A 26,143-nucleotide genomic window follows, 5' to 3' on the forward strand; every position below is an offset into this window, starting at 1 on the left:
AATGCGGAGCCACGCCCAGCTGCCTGCGTGCTGATAGTAGGAGGTGAAAGATGGGAGTAAAGAGACAGAAGAAAAGCGCGCGCGATAGCCCGTAGGCCACGGGCCAATCCCGGAGGCAGTGCAATACCGGGCTGACCTGTGCCAGAGTGCGTTACGCCAAGCACTCCGCCATAGTTTCAAAAATATGCGTAATACCCAAGCCTCAAGGGCCCATATGAGACATTAAGCCAGGTATGTGAATGGCATCCCCCTTCGAAAGCGGGCCGGGGATTGAGCCACACCCGAATACTCGATCCTGTGCTTCCTTGCTATCGCTCCCCTTTATATTTCTCCTCGATATCATTTCCCTTTCTCCTCCGCCGGCTGCAGCAGGGTGGTTAAGATATTAGATAGCAATTGCCACGGCCGGCAACATTATTTTCCTTCACTTTTGATGCGAAAGCTTCACTATGCTACCTCGTAACGATTTCGCGGTGCTTACGGTTTTGACCTTCAAGTGGGCCAGAGGTCAGTCCTCTCACGGCGTGGTTCGAGCGTCCATTGATATATGTGAGACAGTTACTGCGCCATTTCCTTTCCTCAAAACCACTTTTAGAAACTAACCTTGAAAGTAAAAATTGAAAATTGGTTTTTTGAGAAAGGAAATGGCGCAGTATCTGTCTTTCATATCGGCTGACACCTGAACCGCGCCGTGAAGGGAAAATGGAGGGAGTGAAAAAAAAAAGAAGAAAAAGGTGCCGTAGTGGAGGGTTCTGGAATAATTTAGACCACCTGGGGATGTTTAGCGTGCACTGACATCGCGCCCTATCCACTGAGCCAATGCGGCGGGTTCCCTTCGTGGGTGCGGAACCCACTTCGGAAAGTATTTTATTTACGAAACCTAATTTTTCTTTTTCTGATTAGGTCACGTGGTTTTTCCAAACCTCTGGGGAGGACAACGCCTGATTTTCCTCCTTATGAGCTGCTATGCTTTCGCAAAAATGAAAACATGCTGCCTTCTACTTACGAACGGCGCTGATCATTTTACCTAGGCTGATTGCACACATGTGTTTCCTGCATTTATACACAAGTATGGTGACAGGTTGCTCAGCGTACAAAATATTGAATAATACCATTTAAACGTGTAACCATTTTCGGGATGCGCTTGTATAGGAATTGTACCTGCATGCACGTGACTTTCTGGCGCCCTAGTTCACTGCCTTTTTCTGCATGTGTGTGTGTGTGTGTTGGGCTGAGTGTGTGGGTGTGCGCGCGCGCGCCACGGTAGAGTCCATTGCATGCAGTGGCGCAAAAACGCGGAGCTCCCACTTGGCTTGTCGCAAGTTTGGCTTGGTTAGGAGGGCGAGGGCCGGCTCAGGATGTGAAGCTTTTAAGTTCCATGGCTGATCACCGGCCTGTCTTATGACGTAGAAATAATATAAACAGGAAATTCGAGAATGTAACATGCAACCAGAGCCCTTGGATTTTTTTTTTCATCACATTACTCCTCATTAACATGTCCAGATATCGAGAACCACACGCTCGAGACAACACAGGCTTTTTGCGCGCGTGGTTTTCTTCCACCGGCCTTGAGGAAACGCGCGCGCCCACTTTCATACGACAGTAATTCATGTCCCCATAAAAAAAAGACATGCTATGCTTGATGAATCGTTTATCTTCAAGACAGTCACGTTTCCATGCCCGCCGCCCAAGTCGCCACGTGCTCGTCGGCCATGGCGGCCTCGTCGACGGCGACGTGCGCAAGCAGTCATATCGGAAAAGAGCGGGCTTTCTGCGCACCTATTCGCTCGCGTCAGCCGCCGCCTCATCAACCGTCGTCGGACGACGTGCGAAAATTATCTGGTAGGTCCACATTGGTGGCGGCGCTCACCATCGGGTGAAAATCGCCGGCCTCACGCCGTAAAAACGCCTCATGCATCCCGGCATTAAACGCTGTAGCTGAGCGGGGTTAAGATACTAGATTACGATACCTGGTGACATGACCAAGCGCCGTCACATGTCCGAGATGGGAGCTGCACTAGCGGGTGGCTGTTGGCTGGTTATACGGTCGAGTGCTCATTGCTCGCCGGGCTAAATGTTACGTCATGAGACCATGCGAAATAGCCTGAAATTTCGAATACAAAATATGCAGAGGACACCAAGCCGCAGAAAAGACCTGTTAATGCTATAGCATCATACCAACAAGGCGGAGCTAAGTGTTCCCCACATTTCTTAATTTCAGCGCGATTTCTTTTCTTTGTTCAAAAGTACTGCTCATAGTGCTGCCGCAATGAGGAGCTGTGTAGTCAAGTCATCAATGTGGTACTTTGCGATCGTTATGGAGCGCTTGGATTTTGATGTAGGCGAAATGCTAGTGGTCCGTGTACTGTTCGATTTCAGTGCATGTTAAAGAACCTCAGCTGGTCGAAATTTCCGGAGTCTTTCACTACGGCGTTCCTCATAACCTGAGTCGCTTTGGGACGATAAACCATAAACCAAAACGCATGGAAATATTGTACGGCTTATGGAAAAGCGTGATGAAGGAGATTCCACAATTATTTTGGGTGTGACATAACTATGAGGGATCAGAAAGCAAGCATTGCTTTTTCACGTTGTAAGAACTCGCTCAGCGGCAGCTGGAGCTGTGATGCGCCAAACATACCTTTTCACGTATTAGAAAGCACTGCCTGAGAAATGTTTCAAAGACGATTAGAGATCATATAACGGCAGCAATGCGTCCCACCCGGTCCTCTTCGTTCCTTCTGTTGTTTTTCGTAACTGATCTAAATTGGGATCCAAGTGGAGAGACATCACTTATGTTAAAGCTGAAATTTACTAACGTACCCTGACGCCCGGATCTACATGACGTTACTCACCAGCATGGTGACGTGACTCGATTACGACCGACGCTGAATACCCCCGGGAATTCGGTCCCCTCGCCGTCAACTGTGAATGCTGAGGCGGCCGCAGATAGAACATGCCATCGCAAATGAGAATCTCCAAAAGGAGGCCATATTAGGTTCAGGAGTGAAGTTGAAAATAGCGAAAATTAAATGTAGCAATGCGTACATTCAGTTTAACTTCTTCAGCCTACCGAATTTCCCAACCTGTTGAGTGTTTTGCTCAATTCTTTGTTCCTGTCCTTTTGTGCAAGTTGCAAAAAAAAATAACGGAGGTTTAGCTTTGGTTAAACCTGGAGTGACGCGATAGCTACAGCTGCCCGAGTGGAACTTGGTCACGTGACCAAACACGTGACCAAAACGTGATCAGCCGCACCACGTGACCAACCACGTGACAGGGTGGCGGCGCATCTACAGGGTGTCAACGCAGCCACAGGGTGGCGGTGCCGCGACCACCACGGCGCCGCCACGTTGAAGGCTCGAAATGCTGCCGTAATAATCGCTACAAAAACTCGTACAAAAAATCAAAGGGGCAGTTTACTTGACATGACAGAATACATTTATTACCGCATCACATCATGGCGCAGAAAAAGTCTAAACGATACATTTCGACAGTTTGCTAGAAATACACAATGCACTTATGCACAGAACCAGCTTGAGAAAGTGTCGGTAGTAAATATTAAGTATGGCAAAACTTTACACTTTCTACATAGACGTGTACCACTTGCAACCGCCACATATCACTAGGCTGGTTGTGATGAAAGGAGAAGTGCAACATTCGCGCTACAATGAGGTCAGCCACATGAACCGCGCCGTTTCGCAGGGAACATAGGCAGCCAGAGGTGCACTGCGAAGGCATTTCAAGCGTGCACTGCAGTAATTATAAAACACAATTGGCCTAATCTTGATGAAACCCAAAAAACACAAAACAACACTGCGTGGCGCGATACAAAAAATATAAACATATCATACATGAATACAGATACAGCGTGTAAATATTGCACATCAAGGAAGATTATCACAAATATGGCGAAGAACGAAGAACATTTACTGCACATATAAGTCGCCACAAGCACAAACAAAGCATTTCACTCTCGTTTAGTCGTACCAGCGAGAATGCGACTTTTAGCATTGAGTGAAGAGACATAGTAAACCGTTCAAGCTGCAAGTGTGCACATACTGCACTACAAAAATTTTTGATGAATATTTCATTAAAAAAGTAAGAAATGATAAAAACTGAGGCATACAGACTTGTGGAACATCGAGAGCAGGCAATTGCTAATTGCAGGCAATTTTTGCTAATAGAAGTCAAGTCGACTGCTGAAAACATCGTTTTCCTCTTTCTTTGCGAAGCATCTCACGCAGTTTGGGAACTGATTTTACTTTCGTTGAAATGCCAGCAGCTTTCAATTCGGTCCGCAGTTCAACCGCGTCCATATCCTCGATGCAAGCGGGAGGTGTATCTTCGCGCTCCATTGCAGGAGCGCTTCGAGCCCTATTTGTGCGACTCTCTTCAATCATACCCTCAACCCAGTATGAACGATCGTGTTTTTTGTACGCTCGACTTGTTGTTACGTGCGCGCTATTCTCAAGGCGTTTTGCCAACTTCAGCGCATCGGCGGCCGCATTCCATTTATTGGATCTTGCATGATGCAAATGCTTCAGAATATCATTCTTTTTCTCAATGCCTTCGCTCGAAAACCACCCCAAACACTTGAATTATTTATGCTTATTTGAGGCATGACAGACAAGAATATGCATATATGGCGTCATTCTTTCAGCCCCGTAACCCTTATGCCCTCGTTCTCCAAGTTCTAAGTACGTTTTATGGAATTTGGCTATTTCTTGCTCGATGCTTTCGCCGGTCGTGTTATGTTCAAAATGATCAAAAATGCGACTAAGCATTTTCCAAAGTGAGATGATTTTTTTTTCTGTTTCCGGGCTGAGTTTTCCAGTGAGCCTCTCTGGCAGCATTTCGAGCAGGCGCTCGCAGGAGTCTCCTTGAATACAGGTGAATTTTTTTCCTTTTCTTTCGTCCTGCCACAGTTCAAATTTTACACCACAGCTATTAATTGCCTGCACAAATGATTCCACGTGAGTGCTCTTGGTGTTTAAGTTCGTAACTTTATCGCGGTTGTCTTTGTCCATTGCTTCGACAATCAATCCATCAACCAGGCGATTAACGACTCTAATGCGCATGTGTAAAATGTCTGGAACCACAAATGCAGGTTCAATGTTGATTAGGGGAACGACTTTCATTCCGAATTCTTCAACAATGCCGTCCTCCCTCATGTTTTTTAGAGTGCGCAGAAGAGGCGGCTTATTACACTCCTCTGTGTTTGCCCCAGCTCTGATTCGTTCCTTTAAATTAATACGACAGAAAGGACATGGGTGCCTAGAAGACGCTGACTGCAATCCTTGAACGATGAGCAAGAATTTTAGATCGGAGCCCAGACAGACTATGACGGGAACTTCCTGTCCTTCCAAGCTGACAATGCCCCTTTTCACAACACTGTTAACTTCGTCTATCAAATCCTTCAAACTTTCTCTAATCTGAAAATAGTTTTCAGAGACTTCGACGACTGCGAGCAGGCGATGTAAGGTATGGCTCTGCAGCCTCCGGCTTCTGTCAATCAGGAGAAAAGATAGAGTTGTCCAGCTTGTTCGTGTGCTGACTACACAGCCATCTCCTTCTGTTTTGACCAAAATTGGCTGCGACCTGAGCTGTTCTCCTGTCATACCTCTATTCACTGCGTACTCCGCAACGGCAGTTTCAAGTTCGTGCACAAAAGACACCTGAGCACCAGCTGCTTCTCCTAGGGTTTTAAACACAGCAGTGCTTTCGTCTAGTTTTTGCCTGTATGAATTGATGACACGGAGCGAGGGTAAATTAGGAACAGCTGAAGACATTTTTTCCCAAAAAACATTGCTTACAAAGTGGTTGTCTAAGAGCGCGGTGATTGCACGGACGCTTCTCTCCTCGGGGGAAGAAAGATCCTGATAGTCAGTTTTACCATTACTGCGGTATTCTTTTTTGATTCCTCGCTCCACGGAGATTCCGTCAATGTCAGAAAAAGTAATTTTGTGCAGTAGCCCTCGAAGGTCTTCTACAACCAACTGGCATAAGTCCAAGCCATAGCTTTCCAAAATTTCTTCTAGCCCTTGAACTATCACGCTGCCTACAGAATTCAGCTTTCTTCTATCGGTGCTTTTCGAACCTTCCCCGACCCTTTTTCCGCAGTTGTTGAGCAAGCGGCAGTTTTTTGCCTGTGATGACAGGCTTTTGTTTTCTTTTTGCAGCTGAAGGCATTTTGCCTCAAAATCCTGAATGGAATTACGCAGTTCAGAAAGAGACCGTTCTGATACACCCTCCATTCGCTTCACTCCTTCTTGTAAAGCTTGAATAATGATGTCCTTGATACTGTTATTTGAATTTTGAACAGAACTTTCCTTATCGAAGGGAATTTTTACACGGCACTCTTTTTTAAGGAACCCCTCTTTTGCTCGGCCATTAATTTTTCTGTACTGAGTATCTACCGAGGAGCAGTGGCTTCTAGATCTTGTCTCTACTGCAACCTTTAAACTCTCTGGGATGGACATGCCAAGTGGAATAAAAGATGTTATTGTCTCAAAATAAGATTTCTCCAAAACCGTTTTGTTGCTAAAGATTTCCAGAACTGTCTTATTTGTCAATGTAAATGAAATTGCACATTCAGAAATCTCTAAGCGCAAAGCTCCCGAACTCATTTTTAAGAAATTCTAAACAACACAAATTGAAATGCAAGAATCAATACTATATCGAAAAAAAAAACAAAGTTCCAAAACGTTTGCTGGCAACATATATGTGAAAGGCGGAAGGCTCACTATTTCTGTGGGTTAGGTTCTGCATGCAACAACCTTCGACACAAGGAACATTTGCAGACTTTCCACAGGATAGCCGTTTGGAAAGAGCTTGCAAGCTTTCTGTCGTGTCACAGCAGCCTTCACACGCACTGGGAACTCAATTGCCACTACACTGCCAAGTTTCGTTTCTCGAGTATGCCACCCAAAGGGAAGATTCAGCTTTGAAAAGTCTGACTCATTGCAAACAATCCAACCCCTTTCGAGCGGCCTTCCTTTCCTACTGAAAACCCATCTAAAGATGTCCAGGTCTATGTTCACCTTGACAAGCCCGCTGGATCGACGGCTGTTGGAAAGTTTCTTTTGCACAGCGTAAATTAATTCCTCAGCAGCAGCTTCCAGTCGTGGTGGCGATGGCTTGCTTGGGTGCTTAAATTCCCGGAGACAGGCGCCGTTCAGATTTTTTCTTGGTTCAACGGAGCAATGCCACTTGGAATATCCTTTCCATTTTATAAGGTATCCCTTGCTCTGTAAAAAAAAAGATGGCATGATGAAACATTTAGCGCAAGAAAACTCACACACGCCGAGGAACGACAAAACGAAGCACAAGTGAACCAAAGAAAAGACAAAGCAAAGATATGTCACTACGAAATGAAGAGCCAATGAACTTGAATGGTAATTTATGCAAATGTTAACATATCCATTTGTGACGAAATGAGTGCCTTAGAGGACTTAAGTTACTGGGGATTGAAGGGTTTGCTCAAAATCTTGACCGCGTTATCTACCTTACTGGACTCAGGCTGCCCGCTTAGCATGAAAAAATATATTTATGAAAAATGCTTTGTCTCTGGCATCATCACTAAGTTTGGAAGTCGAGTGTTCAAAACTGGCGGTAGTAGTAGTAGTAGTAGAAAACATTTATTCATAGAAAGGTAGGATAAAGAGGCGGGAAAAAACAGATTTTGGGTGGAGTCCTTATTTCAGGACCCCAATGTCCACCGCAGTTCCCACTGTTCCTCGGATTGATGTTTGTCTAGTTCGGGGGGCTTGCTACCGGAGCAGCCCCATGTTACATGGTATGTTGTTGGAATTCCGCCACACCAGGGGCAGATTCCGTCGTATCTATCGGGAAACATGATATGGTATTTGTGTAGGTTTGGGAAGGTGTTCGTCTGTAGTTGTCGCCAGCCCCTCGCCTCTGCCGCCGTTAGCTTCGAGTGTGGTGGGGGATAGACTTGCCTTTGCGTTCGGAGAAGGAGAAGGCGTTCGCCGTACATAGAGGGAAGAGGGGTGACGTCGGGGAGGTTAGTCGCTCGGTTGGTGCATCTCGAGCTAGACTGTACGCGGCCTCGTTTCCCTCGAGCCCCTCCTGCCCAGGAGCCCAAGTGATTTGGTGCTTGCATGTGGAATTTTTAACATGTGGGGTAGTCAGAATGGGAGCGATGGAGTGTGGAAGTCTGCCAGTGAGGAAGAGCCGACACGCCGACTGGGAGTATGTAACAATTTTTAGTCCGTTTCGCGTGGTATCGCCATGCTGGATGGCGAGACCGATTGCGGCCGTTTCTGGTACTGTGGGAGAGCAGTTGCTTAGAGAGGCGCTGGCGATTTCCTTGAAGTTTGTGTCCAAAACTACCGCCACCGCGTTCGTGGAATTGGGGTACATGGCTGCGTCGACGTATACAGCATTTCGTGCCTGTCGGTGTGTGCGGCGCAGGTAGTCCACTCGCGCCTTTCGTCGTCCCTTTTGTGAGTCCGAGTGAAAACTGGCAGTATACCAATTGCGGAGACATTTTGTTATAGGAAGTCTCCCTGACTGCCGCGCTTTGGGGCCTCCTACTGTGCAATTTTACCAATTTCTCTAACACATTTTAGTCAATGAAAACCTAAAAACCTAAAAAAACGTGATCAAGACACCTCTTAAGTTTATATTCCTCGCAGCTTATTTATATGCAAGCTAACAACATTTTTTCAAACATCAATAAACAAATGCAAAAGAAAAAGGTTTGAATTTTTCTGGGCTCTCTTACACAGATAACAGCAGTAACACATACCAGGTGTTACAGAGAAGACTAAGTCATCATCAAAATTAAGCTTTCTCGGATTAGCTCAGCTAACAAAGCGAAAGTCGTCGGCGTTCATTGTGTTCATTGGTGTTGGCGTTGACAACTTTCTTGGTGATTTTGTGGAAAGGAAGGGCGCATATAACTGGCCACCTGTGTAAGTGGGCGCCTCAATAGCTCTTTGAGGTACGTGATGGTGGTGAGAGAAAGATGTGGGCTGCATGCATTAGCGCTGACAACGTTGTGGCAGACACGCGGCACTGCAGCAATAGGCCGCAGCCTGACCAACCTCTCGCGATCAGCCATTAATTCAAATGCCACCTGCCAGTGTGGCAGGTTGGGCGCACTGCTCATCCAGTGTGCGGAACGCACTCAACGCTACAGACGCTAAGCCGCGTCTGCTTGCACGATACATCACAGCTCTCGCTCTCCTACAAGGTTCAGCAGTAGTTGAGCAACAGCTAATATTTTTTTATCCAGCTGATACTCGGCTAGATAACGTGGTCAGGCAGCAGCCGCTGCACGGCTGTGGAGCCCCTGCGCAGAGACGGCGAAGACTAGGCTTGGCGGCGCGGCGAAGTCACTTGCTGGGTTGCTATGGCAGCGGCGCAGCAAGGACGTTCAAGATCAAACGTGAGGTGACGGCGAAATCGCTCCGACGAAAGCAGGAAAAGCTTTCGCTTTTAAAATATGGATTTTGCGGCATAGTATACCAGTGCCCGCAAACTGTAGCTAACCGGTAGTTACCCAGTAGTTAACAGGCAGTAAACCGGGAGGAAGCTGGTTTACTAATTCTGATATTAACTTTTAACTATTAGTTAGGCGCCTAGTTGCAGTTAGAGGTAGGTTACTAATATCCGTATCAGTTTTTAGAATTTCGTAAACGCGATTACCCTCATCGCAGTGGCTCGACAAAATTTGGCTACATCATGCGATGGCTCAGTGGTTAAGGTGCTCATCTGCTGAGCCGGAGTACCCGGGTTGGCACTCAACCGCAGCGGCTGCGCATCTATGGAGGCGAAACGCAAAAGGCACGCATGCGCTGTGCAATATCACTGCACTTTGAAGATCCCTAGTTGGTCGAAATTATTCTGGAGCCCTCCACAACGGCACCTATTTGTTCCTTTCTTCTTTAACTCCCTCCTTCATCTCTTCCCTTACGGTGCAATTCGGGTGCCCGCCGAGATAGGCGGGACAGTTACTGTGTCATTTCCTCTCCTCAAAAGCCAATTTTCAAGAACCAGTTAGCGCCAAAATACATGCGCTTTCGAAAGCATGCAAGCAAAGAAACCTTTCCAGTGCGCGTAACTAGTCGAAACAGCCAAATTTTGTCGATCCATATGGCCAAAGGTAACCATGTTTTGGAAATTCTAAAAACTTATATGGCTATTACTAACTACCGGCTACAAATCTAAAATTACGACTAAGCGCCTAACTGCAATTGTTAAAAGTTAATTATTAAAATCTGGTTAACCAGCTGAATAGTTAAAACGATTCACCGGAAACAATTCACACTGGTAATACTGTGCCGTAAAAGCCATATTTTAAAGCCAAAACGCATATTTTTGAAACGTCTTCCAGGTAACACCTGGTATTCAGAGTCGCTCAGCTAATGCTAAGGAAAGCTTGAAGAAACAAATGCGCGCGCTGCAAATATTCTGCACTTGCAAGGTTTAGGTTGTCATCTGTTCTATCCAAACATATTGTTGTGCGCTTATTTTTATTCCTCGAGATGGGAAAGCGAACCAGCTGCAGGTTTTTTTTTATGTGTCAAATCTTGCCGCTTCACTCCTCTGTCAGTAGGTATGCTATACCGTTTTACATCGCCCACGAGCGATTCCTCTTTAATTCGCTCGCCTTGCATGCTTTGCATCATGTCTACTTGTGAATGACAACGTATCCGGTAACACTGGCATGCGTACATTAGTAAATAAAGTCCTCACTTGGTCTACATTTATGTTGAAAATGTTGAGCTAAAGTTATGAATAACAAGAGAGATAGCGCTACTTGTTAATTACGTACTTCAGAAATATTATGTCCAGCAGAAGGCGCCTGCTGTATTTCTGCATTATTCGGACCTTTGCATGTTATCTCTTTAAGCTTCGCTAAATTATCTGCAGTGCCTTGCATATCCTTTGGAATAATAATACATTTGCTCCGACGTCTCCCTGTACTGCTTTTTTCTGGCCAAATGTTGTAATTTTACCTAATAAAATATGAGAGCACTACGTAAACCGCAATTAGCACCATGTAAGCAAGGGCCTTAAGCTGTTTGCATGCTATAAACATGAACGACCGGTCGTTGTGTACATTTTTTATGGTCGTTGTTTTATGAGGGTTTAACGCCCCAAACCGACTCAGGCTATGAGAGACGCCGTAGTGAAGGGCTTGGGAAATTTCGACCACCTGGGGTTCTTTAACATGCATCGACAACGCATAGTACACGGGGATCTCGAATTTCACCTGCATCGAAATTCGACCGCCGAGGCCGGGATCGAACCCGCATCTTTCGGGCCAGCAGCCGAGCGCCATAACCACTCAGCCACCGCGGCGGCGTGTCACGTGTCGCATGTGCAATGTTGAATGCTAACTGTGATGGGTGGCAATTCTATGTAGTAGTAGTAGCGGTGATTTTATCCAAATAATAAAAAGAAAAGAAGGGAAAGATTTTTCCTGCTGCGAGCACCTGAGGTGGGGCAGCGCAAATAAAGGGATATTAGGCAGATTAGAGAAATGAAATAACTATAGCCATAAACTATAGAAGGGAGAGTGGTCAGGAACTATGTACAAGTATTATCTTTATAAATTCGCAGTTATATGTCAGAAAAAAAACGAAGAAATTTTGAGGACACTGAAGACTGCTTGTGAAATCATGGAATGCGAAAGAATTAATGTTTAATCGTGGCCCTCGTGGATAGCTCCAAACGAAGACGCGTCCTTTGTTTGTTCTTGTTCCCAGATCATTACCCGCCGCGGTGGCTCAGTGGTTAGGGCGCTCGACTACTGAGCCGGAGTTCCCGGGTTCGAACCCGACCGCGGCGGCTGCGTTTTTATGGAGGAAAAACGCTAAGGCGCCCGTGTGCTGTGCGATGTCAGCGCACGTTAATGATCCCCAGGTGGTCGAAATTATTCCGGAGCCCTCCACTACGGCACCTCTTTCTTCCTTTCTTCTTTCACTCCCCCTTTATCCCTTCCCTTACGGCGCGGTTCAGGTGTCCGCCGATATGCGAGACAGATACTGCGTCATTTCCTTTCCCCAAAACACCAAAGCGTGCTTGTGGCCTCGAGCGCGTTTGGTTCGCAACCTAGTGGTTGTGTCGAATTCTGCCTAAGCCTCTTCTTTAATCGAAACGATGACCCCACACTGAATTTCCGTGACAATCCTTCCACACAAACCAAATCCACAGTGATTGCACACGCATGTAAGCTCTACGCTTGTCATGCTGTAGGAATTAAAAAAAAAGTTACCAACAAGCTCTACCGACCGCCCTGAATTGTGTAATCAGGACATGCAAACAAACTCAAAACGTAACATGGACCGAGGTGCTTAAAGAAATGGCTTGGGAAGGTTGTTACTTACCGTTTTGGCAATGACTCTCTCGACCAGGTGGTACATCAAAACTTCAGCAGAAGAAAGTCAATGGACGCAGGGAACTGGCTAACCAGATGCAGCTGATGACAGACAGTAGCGAGACAGCCAGGTCCTGAGGAGCTTAAAGGATGCGGGAGACGAGGGCAAGGTGTATGGGGGGCGATGGCGGTTACATGGAACTGGCTAAGGGAAAATCTTTCTTCATTGGCACCGCCGAAGATGCAAGGGATCTAAATCTAGCTCAGAACGATCTCCGGTGGCTCCGGACCCTGGTTTTAAAGACCTAGAAACCCGGCCCACCTCTTGCATCGCCCAATCAACAGCAAACTAACCCATCATTGGTTTACAAACTTCATGGCACGCCCTCCAATTTCGGCAAGGTTCAAACCCTCTCCCTGAAATACACAGCACATCTAAATTGCTATAAGAAAATGTAATTCCGGGAATGAACCATCGAAATGCTTGGGCCAACAGGTTTACGTGCCACGCCCCATTCTTCCACAGTATTACTCAAACTCTCTCCCTTAAAAAGTAATAAGAGAAACATATGAAAATACATCAAAACATTCCCATGCGGCTCCCAGCTTTACGCCAATTACCGATATTCAACCGATCGCTACCGCTGCGAGTAGTAGACTACTCGTCTTCGGGACGACTGTTGACAGGCGTCCCCGCAAAATCTGGAAAGAGGCGCCAGCTTGTCGTTGCTGCCTCTGAACACGCTTCAGCGTTTCGTTAAGCAGGCCCGCTTCTCGGGACCCGTTGGTATGCCCCATCCTCTGACTTCGACGCCGTCGCGGCTTAGACGCGGCGTCTGCTTGCCGCGTCCGCGCTGACCATGCGCTATGCTACGCTATCACTGCGATGGTTTCATTAGACGGGCGAAGGGGGGCGGGCGGTTTCGGGAAAACGTCTTGGCTCCTTTCCTCTGGCTCGGTCTTTGCCTTCGCCGGTCTACGCCCGCTTGCCTCGCCATGCACGCTTCCTGCTGACGGGGATTAACAGGGAAATCGCCGCATCTCGGCGCCGGGCTGTCGACAAACCCTCGGATGGTTCGAACCTCGGCTTTTTAAGCGCTCGTGTTGAAGACATCCGGGTCAGTGGCTGCAAACCATGGATGTAAGAAGCGGGAAGTGTCCCCAGGGAGCGATGTGCCACGACTCAAGTAGAAGCCTCCTGTGCGGGTTAGCTTCGGTTTCCAGTACATTAGTGCCGTCAACGTCCATTCGGTGGTCGCATGCCTCGCAGTGTTCGGCCGCAGCGCTGCGGTCACGGTTCATTTGTCGGACGTCCGCTTTGTGTTGCCTCATTATTTCGGCGAAGTTCTTCGTTTCCCCTATGTACGATTCCGGGAAGACCGAGCAGGACATTTGGTATACAACCTCTTGGGCCCTTTCTTTTGGGTGACGGCCGTTTGGGGGGGGGGGGGGAGGGGGGGCGACTATGTCGTGCAGCTCGTGCTTCGCACCATAGGGAACAGAAACATAGCGCATCCAAAAAGCAACCATGGACTGCGCTCCACGATTCGAGGAAATGTAAAAGGAGAAAAAACAAGAAAGGCAGGCAAAGGCACAGCAGGAGACCCCTCCCCACTGTCCTTTTCTTCCTCCCTCTTACCACCCTGCTACCGGCTGCCCGTGTAGCTCTTGAAAAAGAATTTCTCCGCACCTATGCACCTGCTCAAATCATCCTTGGCCCTTTCCGTTACCGCCTCTCCACGTCCTTCATCCGTTTGATGCTGCGTGTTGTGCGTCTTGTTCCCGTAGCCTTTTTGGGAGGAACAGTGCTGAAAATTGTGCCCTAAGGGTAGGGTGGAATTCAAGCAAGTTTTGGTTAAGACGATTCCCAATTCTTGCATATTTGTTTTAAAATCAGCGACAACAGCAATGACACATCGCTTTGAGCATGCGGCTCGAGGACGGTGTGTGATTCGTTCCGCATTGTCGCCGTGTACCCACTGATTTCCAATGGGTAGAAGTTTTCTCGAAGCCTGGCGCTTGGTTTCTTTGAGTTGAAGTGCTCGGAAAATGGTCTTCCACCTAACATTGTGTTGAAGAAAACACTTCAACCCATTGCGCTTGGTGCGAGGTTGCCAGTGCGCCATTAAAACTCATCATCAGCAAAAGAAAACATTTCTAGGCAATGGATACCCAAGATTCTTCACTCGATGTATCATCTAAAACTGAAAAGGATGCAACGAAAACAACTCGATATGGTTATGCTAAGGACACGCTGGTGGCAAAAACGCGTATGCAGTTAGTACGTAAAGGGTGTCTGCGAAACCTTGGCCAGTGTTCTCAGAAAGGAAGGGATGCAAACTACACACAAGCCGGACATCATTATCGGAGGCCTCCTGTGCCACTTCAAAGACAGTCATCCCACCCCAAAAAAGGCCTAGAGGCGCCAACTCGAATGGCCCTTCCTGGGCGTACGCGCTCAGCGTCCGCGCTCTTAGCGTAAGCCGAAACCGGTCTGCGCATGCGCACTGCAGGAGACGCCAGCAAGCCTAGGTGAGGCGTCCGTGCTAGATGTCGGCATCAGCGCGCGGGCGCTCGTGTACGCGTTGGAAGGGGGGTCCGGTTTATAACAATGGAAGGATCGCCGGGCTCTCGGTGGCTCTTTTCTTCATGGCTTGAAGCTATTTCAGGTTCCCCGAACTTTTCTTCGCGGTTTAAGTTGTTCTTTCATCGCCCCCCAACCCCTTCTCTCCACGGCTTGAAATTCTCTCCGTCCGCTCGACAGGGGAAGGGAGCCTGCACCAGGAACATGGAGATGCATGGCACATTTAAAAGTCGCTGGATCGTTTCGTGGAAACGGCTCCCTCTTCTGACTCCCGCGGTTTGTGCGCTTAAAAAGCCGCGCTAACTCCCCGGGAGTCACACATACAAGAAGTATTAGTTTACCAACAGCTTCAGAGGCAACAACAACTGACGAGAATACAAAAAGGAAGCTAAAAATGTTGCCGGCCCAGCGATTGCTATCTAATCCCTCAAGCACTGGAACTGCAACCGGTGGAATTAAAAGCAAAGAGAGAGGATAGCGAAAAGTAGATAGGAGAGCGGCAGAAAAAAAAAAAAAACGAGGGTAGGTTGGAACTTATGCAAAAAAAAAAATATATGTTCGCGCCACTCGTGCGAAAGTGCTTATGAGTATTGTTGCACATATTCGCAACACGGTAAATTCACTGCATATTCAGGGCCGCGAGCATGTAGCGTCCTGTCGCTAATGAATCGCGCTAGCGGCGCATTGCACAAACGGGTTGGGTGGAGCGCCGAGTCACCGTACTGGAGAAAACCAGCAATCTTTTAAACATCGTGTTATCCGACAATAACTTCTGTTCATTTCTTAGCAGATTTAAAATATAATCAAGAACATTTAACTAGAATTTGACTCTCGATTGCTGCTCTGGGTAACGGCGTAGTTACTGGCTTGCCGAACTGATGGCACACTCTTCAGAATAGTTCCCAGCATGCCACTCTATGAAGTCTTCGTTAGCGGTTCATCGTTCACGTACATATTTGACAGAATTGCCGAAACTAGAATCGATTACAGCAATGGTAAACCCCTTCTCGACGGCGAACGATCGAATCGTGAGAAGCACTTTACGAACTTAGACAAAAATGTGAACTACCACACTACTAATTGTTACATTGGACAAATAACCTACTGGCATAAAACGCAGCATCAGGTTTGCCGCCTCTTATGTGCAACACATGCAACATTCACTTCAACGCATCCTTGCTGCACTTGCACCACATCGACAAAAGATTGGAAGAGCTTTCTGCTATTGAGGCTAATAACATGAGTGTTGAAATGTAGACATTAAGACACGATTTTACAATTTTTAATGCACAGTGCAAGAACCATATAGAAGTATCGGTGAGTGAGCTCTAAGTATGAGCGTCCGGGAATTACAAATTTCACTGCTTGAACGAAAGTACCTAGAAGCTTCATTGCTTTGCACTGTTATTGCGTACGCAATTCCACTATCACCTATGCCGGTGTGGTCACTGTACGCGCTTAATGAAAAATGTACCTGTCAAGCAAAAGAGTCTTCTTATAATTTCCTCTATGTACCTCATAAAAGGCACACGCTTTCTTGTAGCATTTTATGTAGCAGCCCATGGCCATAGCCTCCCTCCGATGGGGGCACTTTTATAAAACTGCGCATTCGTACGGCAGGCTCAACCTCCCAAAGCAACCTACCAAAGCAGGGACACTGTAGCAGGGCACGGCCGGAATCGAGCCGCCTCCGCTACTCGAGCCCGGCCGCGAGCAGGGACGTGTGCCTTTCCAACGCACCGAGAGAGGGCGCCACACGTTTCATGAAAAAGCTGATGATGCATGATCAATAGTGAAATAGCGCAGGAAGACTTTTACGCTATTGAAATGTAAAATACCTTATACTTCCTTAAAGGTAGGACATTACCCTACGTGAACCTGTTAGAGCTTGACGATATATTTTAAAATAGGGCTGTAGTGAGCGATAAATTGAAGTCAAGTGGGGTATTTTTCAGGACCTCGCCATAGGCTCCATGCTGTCATAGATCATTGCTCATGGCAAACGCAATATGTAAGCTACATCGATGAAACTCGACTAAATGAAACTTTAAGATGCATTTAACATCTAGGCGAGAGAGCTAATTTGTAACTGTTATGCGCGACGAAATATCAATTTTTATTTTTCGTCGCCATTGAGTTACGCGGCGCCGCGCCGCCGGCTGTCGCGAGATGGCGCGACCGGTTTTTCGAGGCGCATGGTCCAGAATCCTGGGGATGAGCATATGTTCCGTCTTGAAAAACACCTTGCAGTGCATTGCACCAATGTCGCACAGCAATCTATTCTGCAAAACTGCTAACAGCAACTTCAGGTGAGCTCCTGCCGCTTTTCCTGAATCTTCTGGTTGATGCTACACAGTTCCTTAGTCCTGCTTGATGCAGCCTTCATTGGAATATTTGATCTGACCACGTACTTCAGATCATTAGCTGCTTCGCCTTATCAACATACCTATCCGCTGAAGCCTGCAGGTCCGCTATTGTTGCCTCCAGTTTTCTTTTTTCATTGCGTCGATCTTTTCTTCGATGCAGTGCCTCTTTGATTCCCTGACATCATCACATTGCTTCTTTTTTACTGCTGTCAGATATGCAGAATACTGCTGCCGCGCATCTGATACAGCAGTGTTACGCTCTTTTGTAATAGGGACGTTAAGAACACCCCCCTGTCTTGTCTACTGCATCGCATAAAATACGCTGCGAAATGTACGACAGGTCCTTTAGGTTTTCTACAGCTACCTGGCGGTTCACGCTAAACCCTCACTCCACAGTGGCCTGTTCGTGGCTGAGCACGATAAAAAACTTGACAACCTTCCACAGTTTGCCATGTGATGAAGTAAACTTCAGCTCAGAAAAGAACTCGCCCAACCTGTTTATGTTCTCAAACATTCGCATGTTATGCAACTCTTCCTTCAGGAACTCGGTGTACTCCACAGTAGAGTGTCTCTTTGGTGCTCAGACATTCTGCCCGCTGTAATGAGGGCATCCAATACTCTTCTGAAGCCGGCCAGGCACTCATCTGGTTTAGTACACATTTTTCGTGGGTCCAGAGAGGACAAAATCCTAACGATGGGGAATCTAAGTGGGCTTATCTCAAACACGTTCTTTGTCACACTGATCAAGATGTGTTTGCATTCTGTATGAAACTGGAACACATCCTTCTGGCTTGCTTTAGTTTTCCAGACAGTCTGTTCAGCGGAATGGCCTACATCCACCTTTTCAAATGGAGAGTGATTCTAGGTGCTTCCAATGTCTACCATTATCAGACCAGTAAATCCTTTTGCTGAAGACAGGACTGAGCACTTCATAAACTTCGTCAGTAGCTTCCTGACCACAGTTTCCAAGTCCCTTGGAAGAAAGAACATCATAGGCTGAACCATTTGGTACACAGTGAGGAATGGCTTGAGGGTCACGCGCACATCCACTGCAAATTGAAGTTTTGCTAGCAGTAAGACATTACTGGCAAACTCACACAAGTTGTGAAATGATCCTCATTTTGGGGCTACTTCCTTCTTCCTTGCAGATGCAATAAACTTCTTAATATCACACCACAATATCAAGGCTCTCTCTATCACATGGATATTCTCCAACCACCGGTGGAAAATAAAGTTCAGTGGAAAAGTCTCCTGGCAGGTCACTGCTGACAAGTCCTCACACCTTGCAGTAGAACCATGGAAAAGCTTGCTCAGACTGGAGAGCAGACAGTCAAGTCCCCACACACTTGCTGCAACACCTGCTCTGTAGGCATTGACCATGATGTGGAGGCCACAAGTCCCAGTGTCCAGACATTAAACTTGGTATGGTTGATACAGGTGCTCTGCTCTTACAAATTCTTGAGTAACTTGAGGTTAACATGGGGACCAACATTTGAAATCTGAAGAATTTTCTCAAGAGGGAAAGGCTCGAGCGCACGCAGCAGCTTTCCTTGGATATCCTCGGATGTCGAGTGCCCCATAAAAACCGAGGTATAGTGTTTCGTTGCACCTTGTGAGACAAATTCCAAAACCTGATGTGAACATACAATTGTTTCTGCTGGAGATAGTCTTTCGTGTACTCGTCGAAGAGTACCACGTAGTAATTACAATCTGTTATCTCACGCTGCAGAGAAGATTAAAAGAAAGGCCTCAGACCATTGCACGTCACATACGCATATTTTTTCTCGCCTCAAGAAACTTTTTTGGCCACGTCACTGTCCGTGAACATACGCTGGAATAGCTGGCCTGCTTTCGACGATGTCCGATAGGAGAAATGCGATGTGGCAACCTTCAAAATCCACAGAATCTATGCGTTCGTCACCAGCTCCTCTACCTTGCAAGCATCGTCGAGGTTTCCCGATTGCGAAGGAGGCGAGACGGCTGACTGTTGCCCCGTACTTGGAACTAAATACCTCCGCACTGAGCTGTTGGCTGCAATGTTCATGACGCCAGCACGCTTAGCACTCTTCATATGGCTCTTTAACCTTGACTCGCCCATGGTAGCGATATCGAATGTCTTGCTGCAAATCCTGCATCTTGCGCGGTGCTCACTAGCTCTTATCCGGCGCAATCCAGTCTTTTTGAGCGTCGCTGTTAAGCCACTCGCCTTTAAATTTGCTTTTACCAGGCATTTGCTTTGTAGTCAGATGCTTCAGCCGGAACAAGTCGGGTGCAGAACCGACGGTACAATGCAATGCCGTCAAGCACCATAACAAACCACAAAGATTGGATTGCATTGAATCGGCTCAAGTTGGCATCAGATCCGAGTCGCTCCAATGTGCCTAACCACCTGTAAACATTGGTGATATAAGCACAAACTGTTTCTTACGCCTTAAACGCATATATTGAAAGACCATTTTTAAAATAGAAATATTTTAACAGGGTTTTTTCTGATTAATAGCCATTTGCATGTACTACGCTAGGAATTCAAGAATGCTCAAGCAGAAGCAAAAAGTCCATGATTTTCAACGGCCTTGAGAGCGAGAGAGAGAGAGAGAAATAACTTTAATTTGCACCCATCAAATTTTATGGGGGGAAGGGTTTAGCCTAAACCCACATTCATTCCCCTATCCATCGGCCGGAATCCTTTGAGACTCGGTGGCGGTCAGGCAAGACCGATGACTGCGTTGTTCTTCTGCTTCGTGGTTGAGCAATAAGGTCTCCCAGGATTGTACATTTCTATTCGGGTCGTTGAGAAAGGGCAGCTCCAGACCATGTGGAACAAGATCTGTAATGCTATTGCAGTGCGTACATCTAGGAGTAAAGACTTCTGGATGTCATTTACTGTACAATTGAGGGTTTGGAAACACCCCGGTTTCCAATTTCCTCCACATTATTTCCTGTTTCCTACTGAGCTGCTTAGCTGCTGCTGGATAGGTCTTACGACCGAGCTCATAATGAGAAATTATTTCATGAAATGTGAGTTCGTCACTCGATAGGAGGTGTTTCTCGCGTGGAGGCGGCCCGTCCCCCACAGGCCCTGATGAGCCGGGGACCGAATCAGTGAGATTAGCTCTGATGGTACTTGCCCACCTCTCAGAATTGTGGCGGCTGCTACAGAGATTCTTCCCATATCGTAATTCTTAATGGCTGCATTAGAGTCACTCACTATCACCCTTGTACCGTTTTCCTATTATTGCTAGAGCAATGGCAACTGCTTCTGACTCAGTTGCACTTGTGTGTAGCACGAGAAGACCTGGACTCAACTTTCACGAACGACTACCGCTGCCTGTGCTGCCTTGCGGTCGTATTCGGCAGCGTCTTTGTAGGGCACATCCGATATACCTCGAAATTTTCCCTGTAGGGTCACAGCCCTATTTTCGCGTCTACCTTCGTGAAATACCGGATGCATGTTCTTTGGCAGCGGTGGAATTTTGAGTCTATCATTGGTTGCTCTAGGTACGTTAGCTGACGGCTTTGAACACTCCGAGGGTTCGAACCCTAAGTGCTTCATGATTTTCCGTCCAGTTTTGGTTTTTAAAAGCATTTCATGCTGCGACACCATGGCCGCTTTGATGAGCTCATTCAGAGTGTTGGAGGCACTTTGCCTTAGACGTTTTACCGTGGAAGTTTTCGAGGAAGACCTAGTGCGGTTTTGATTCCTTTTCTGATTTTGATTTCAAGTTTATCCTTTTCTGCATTGGACTGTTTGAGATAGGGGCAACGTATAGCACTCGGCTTCTGACGAAAGCCTGAACAAATCTCAAAAGATTGGCCTCGTCCATCCCTGCACATTTGAAATGCGCTTGAGTAGCCAGCGCGTCTCGCTGGTACTCGCTTCAAATCTCATGATGGTTTCTGTGTTTTTGCCATTTGCTTGTATACGCAGCACAAGGACTCGAATACTGTATACCGTCGTTTCTTTTCCTGTGTTGAGATGACAGAAAAAGAGCCTCTGATTTTTCTGCCGACCATTTTAACCCAATCGGCTCGAGATATTTCTCGATTACATCTATGGCTCTATGAAGTTTGCTTTCAATCTGTCTATTGCTCCCCCTGCTCAGCCACCGCATCAAATCGTCCGCATATATGGTGTGATGCAGATTTGTGATTCTATCCAGCTGCTCTGGAAGCCCAATCATCGGTACATTAAACAGGGTCGGAGAGAGAACGGACCCTTGCGGCGTCCCTCTATTCCTTAATCTAATGTTTTCAAGTGATTGTTAGCCCAGGCTGATGGTGGCAGTCCGTTTTGTGAGAAAGTCCCTTATATAGTTATATGTCTTCACTCCAACGTTTGGCGCGCTAAGGTTCTCAAGTATGACTGCGTGTTTGACGCTATCAAAAGCTTTGGACATGTACAGTCCCACAATTTCCTTAATATCAACAGTCTTTTTATCGATTACATGCTCCTTCAGCTGTAACATGACATCGCATGCCAATAAGTTTGATCTGAAGCCTATCATGGTGTCAGGATAAAGATTTTCATCTTTATGGATCTATTTAGTCCAGTTTGAATTACGTGCTCTATCAATTTTCCAACGCAAGACTTGATAAAAACGTGTCTAAGATGCTCAAGACCGAGCTTCTTCCCTGGCTTCGGAATGAAGACCAGGATCGCAGCTTTCCGCGCTTGCGGTATCTTATTTTCACAGCACTTCTTGCATATAGTTAGTAAAATTCCGAATGGAACCGTCGTCAAGATTCCCGAGCATCCTGTTGATTTTATCCGGCCGGGCAGCCGTTTTGGTTCTTAGGCGGTTGAGTTCAGCCCTCACTTCCCCGACAGTGATGGGACTGTCCAATTTCGGGTTTTCTGAGCCTGCGTATTCAGGGACACTCTCAACTCCAAAACAACTTCGGGTTCGATCCCTAACCTCAGCTACAGGTTCCTTTGTGGGAACTTCATATTTATACACCAGATTTTGAAGCTGTTGTCGAGCTTCCGATTCTGTTTTCTCTGGATCTACTAGATGTCGAAGTTTCCACGTTCCAGCACTGCAAATATTACTATCCATTTGTTCGCAGATATTACCACAATTGCTCTTTTTGAGTTCCAATGCACGCTCTTCAATCTCTGTTCGGCTGTTCAATGTAGCAATTTGTTTTCTGAGATTCTTGTCACCTCTTCTTTGGTGAAACAAATAACAGAGATAATGACAGAAATGTGCCCCAATCTCGGCGTAATAGATACTATACCTAGCGGTGCACATAGACGAGATTCACTGCCTCCATGGTACAGGGTGTGCACAGGTCCCTGAAAACCTTGAAAATGCTTGAATTTGAATATTTTGCTTTCAAGTTGTAAGAAACTTTGAAAACAACTTGAAAACGAAATACTAAAATTCAAGGGTTTTCAAGGCTTCCAGGAACCTGTGCGCACCCTGAACCATTGATGCAGTGTATCCCGTCTATGTGAAATGCTAGGTAAAGTATCTAGTACGCCGAGATTGCGGCACATCTCTTAAAAAAGCAAGAGTAGAGACCTGGTAGTTTGCTGCTTGTTGTTAAGAGTGTTCTAGATGGGCACTTTGTAACTATAATTGTTATGAACGGGTTGCACGAAAAAAAAGCATAACTGCACAGAGGGGTCACTGACAGCAAGTGACATGCGAGCTCCTCCGAAGCATCGTTTTGGTGGCCCCAAAAGTGGCCTTGTAAAAAATACGATAAGGTTGCCGCGGGCGCCACTCAGCTTGAGAAATATCGAAGAAACGCTGGGTTGAGAACGCCACAAGCATCTCGCCACGTACTTCTCACTGGCTTGCACGTGGAAACCGCATGTCCGTCAACCTTGCTTTCCTCAAGCGAGCCTTGCCGACATCCTTCTCTATGGCATCCACGTACTCCACGTAGTGCAGCGGAAGGTCCCTCGAGAAAACAAAGCCCCGGAGGGACTGAATTAACTGCAGGGCCTCCTGCGAGGACAACGTTGAGGCAGCCTGCCCTACCGCGTCAGCGCTGTCGTCATAACTGTCCAATTCAAGCACGATCACGACAACCGCCTCATCGTTGAGAAGTTCTGATGTTACTAATGCGTCGTATGCATGCAGAAAGTCTTTGAGTCATGAAGCATCCTCATCAACTGCGGACCAAAGTTCTGGCATCACTTTGCCGGTTCGAACTTCGCAGGCTTCGTCTAAGTCAATCCTGCATCAAACAAAGCACACTTTCGGAAAGCAGTTCCGCACCGTAGAAACTCCAAGGTCGTACCACGCACCAAATGTAAACTGCACTTCCATCAGCAGATTGATTTTCAAGTATGGTTTCTCCCTGCTTGTCTGCGCAGCCATGTCCATCACATGACTAACTTGGTCAGGACGCGGCGACAATACATCACCTTAAAATTGGCGATCACATCGGCATCCATGGGCTGCAAGCCTGCCATCGTGTTCGAAGGCAGGAAAAAATTCTTCCACGTTTGAGACCTTGGGCGTGAAGTAGTCGGCAGTACAATTATCCAGGACGATCGCCACTTTCCTCTTCAATCGCTCGATGCGCTGATAAAACTCCAACATCCATTCACGAAAAAGTTCTCACGTCATCTATGCCTTGCGATTGTTACGGTAGCGTACTGACATCCTGGCAGCACCGCGGAAGCAGCGGGCATTTTTTGACTTCCAAATGACACATTCGGGGCACTTGTCGCTCCGCCTATGTTGGCGCACAAAAACAGTCAGGCGCAGCTTGCTGTTTTTGCATCTTGGAGGGCGACATCTGAAAAACAGCCCCGTTTCGTCGCCATTTCGCCATTGTATACGTCGGCGTTAACGTAGTTGTTGAGGATTCGGGGCAGCGTTTCCTGCAGCCACTTCTCCATCGCCTCCACATCAAGCGAAGCTCCCTCCCCGGTGACGGCTTTGTAGGCAATGCCGTGCCTCTCTGTGAAGCGTTGTATCCAGCCGCCACTTGGCTGGAAGTCCACATTGTTAATCAGCAGGCCAAACTGTTTCGGATTTGTGGCCAGAATCGGCCCGGTGGTAGGCAAGTTCTGGGCATGGGCACCAAGAAACCACTCGTAGAGGGCTTCCTCCACCTCCTTATAGGCACCTTGTCGAACGCGTTTGCGCCCATTGTAAAGCGAGCACTTTTTTGTAGAACTTCTCAGTAGAGTGGATGATCGTCGAAACCGTCGGTTGCGAAAGTGCGTACTTAACAAAGTCACACACTTATTTACCGTCTTTGCAGTCCTTCACGATAATGCACTTCGTCTCCAAAGCGATAGACGTGCGCTTTCTTTTCACCGGCAACGTCGTCCGATAATCAGCGAGCTGATCAGCCATCTTCGGTGGCGTTTCAAACGAGACGGAGAAGCCACGTGGCCAGAAAGGGCTTCGACGCAATTAACAAAAACAAGGAACCAAATCCATTGGCAGAACTGCGCAGAATGGAGGCGAGCGAGCAGATCAGCACTCTTGAAGCGTTGGCGAGGCCCATTCGTGTTTGGGATGGTGGCGCTGCAAAGAGCTATGGGCGCAGCCTATTTGTGTTCGGAGGGTGGAAGGGTGGCGGGAGAGAGGTGCGCTAGGCCGGCGGTGCTGAGAAGGCCGGAAAACAGTTTCTAGCATGACCTGCTTTGGAGGTGGTGGAGTAGTGTTAGCTACTTCCATCTGGGGTGAGGATGGCCCTGCTGCAGCCTCACTACGTTAAGTCTGGGCAGGTGCCAGAGGCCGGTGTGATGGATCGCCCCTTCGCAGTGCATCGGCTAAGCTTTCGTCTAGATTCAAAGTAAACTTTTTTGCAATTCTGATACATGTTCTCGCCTCTTTGATGAAAATGTTTGCTTTAGTTATCAATGCAATGATTTTTTTGCGTCTTCCACTATGTGAAAGACCTGGTGTAGGCTAGGTCCTCGCCTTCACATTTAGAGCAGTCGAATGCTCCTTCGCAGTTTTCAAAAAAGTGTTCTTTCGAAGTGCATTTGAGCAGGTTTGCAGCCTCGGCAACTCAGGGAACCATGACCAAATCTTTGGCAATTAAAACAGCGTCTGTGGTTTGGAACGTATGGTCTCACAGTAATCTTTGTGTAGCCCACTTCAACGGAGTCGCGGAGTGTGCAACAAGTGAAAGTAAGTAGGTAGTAAGTAAGTAGGGATCTCTTTGTCATCTTTTCTTATCTTGATTCTGTGGACTTTTGTGACAGGTTTATCAGTGAGGCCTTCGAGCGTTTGCTCCTCGGTGAGATGCATAAAATCAAATTCTGAGATTACCCCACGGACTTTGTTTAGTGAGCTGTGAAGTGTGGCAGAGACATGATTGTCCCCAAATGGCAGAATGTTAGAATGCTTCCGAACTTGAAATTTATCGCGTATTTCAAGAAGCAAGTCTCCACTAGCTAGTTTGGTCACCTTGTACCCGGGGCCCACGGCTTGTTTGAGATGTTTCGCAACAGTGAAAAGGCATATTTTCCTTTTTGGTTTTTCAGGACCTTGACTATAGACAACGTGATATTTCGGAAAGACTTCATTTGTTTTTTTGGGAAAATTGTTTGCTTCGTTCCGCCCTTTTTTGAGAGGGTGATCATTTTGTAAAGGGGAAAGAGCCATAGAACAGGTTTGTTGTTTGGCCGTGGTGCCAGCAGCCCACCATGGAACCCTACAAGAGGACAGGACAGGAACTTGCAGCGAGGTCCTGCCCATGCCAGCTGTACACCTCAACTACAGACAAATAAGACGAAATCCATGGTAGCTCGCCACACAAGGTTAATCCTAGATGCCAGGAAAAAGAAAAATACGAAGTGAGTAGGAGATACAAGAGTTGTAAGAAGATAGGGAAGATAAAGATGGAGGGGAGGATAGGAAAAGA

At 47.0% G+C, this 26,143-nt stretch overlaps 1 pseudogene; it reads right to left on the bottom strand.

The window, feature by feature from the left end:
* Positions 1-26,143, bottom strand: part of LOC144129360 (DNA topoisomerase 2-alpha-like) — a 75,638-nt pseudogene that overhangs the window by 39,649 nt on the left and 9,846 nt on the right.

The sequence above is a fragment of the Amblyomma americanum genome, chromosome 1 (assembly GCF_052857255.1).
Source record: "Amblyomma americanum isolate KBUSLIRL-KWMA chromosome 1, ASM5285725v1, whole genome shotgun sequence".
Classification (NCBI taxonomy): Eukaryota; Metazoa; Arthropoda; class Arachnida; order Ixodida; family Ixodidae; genus Amblyomma; species Amblyomma americanum.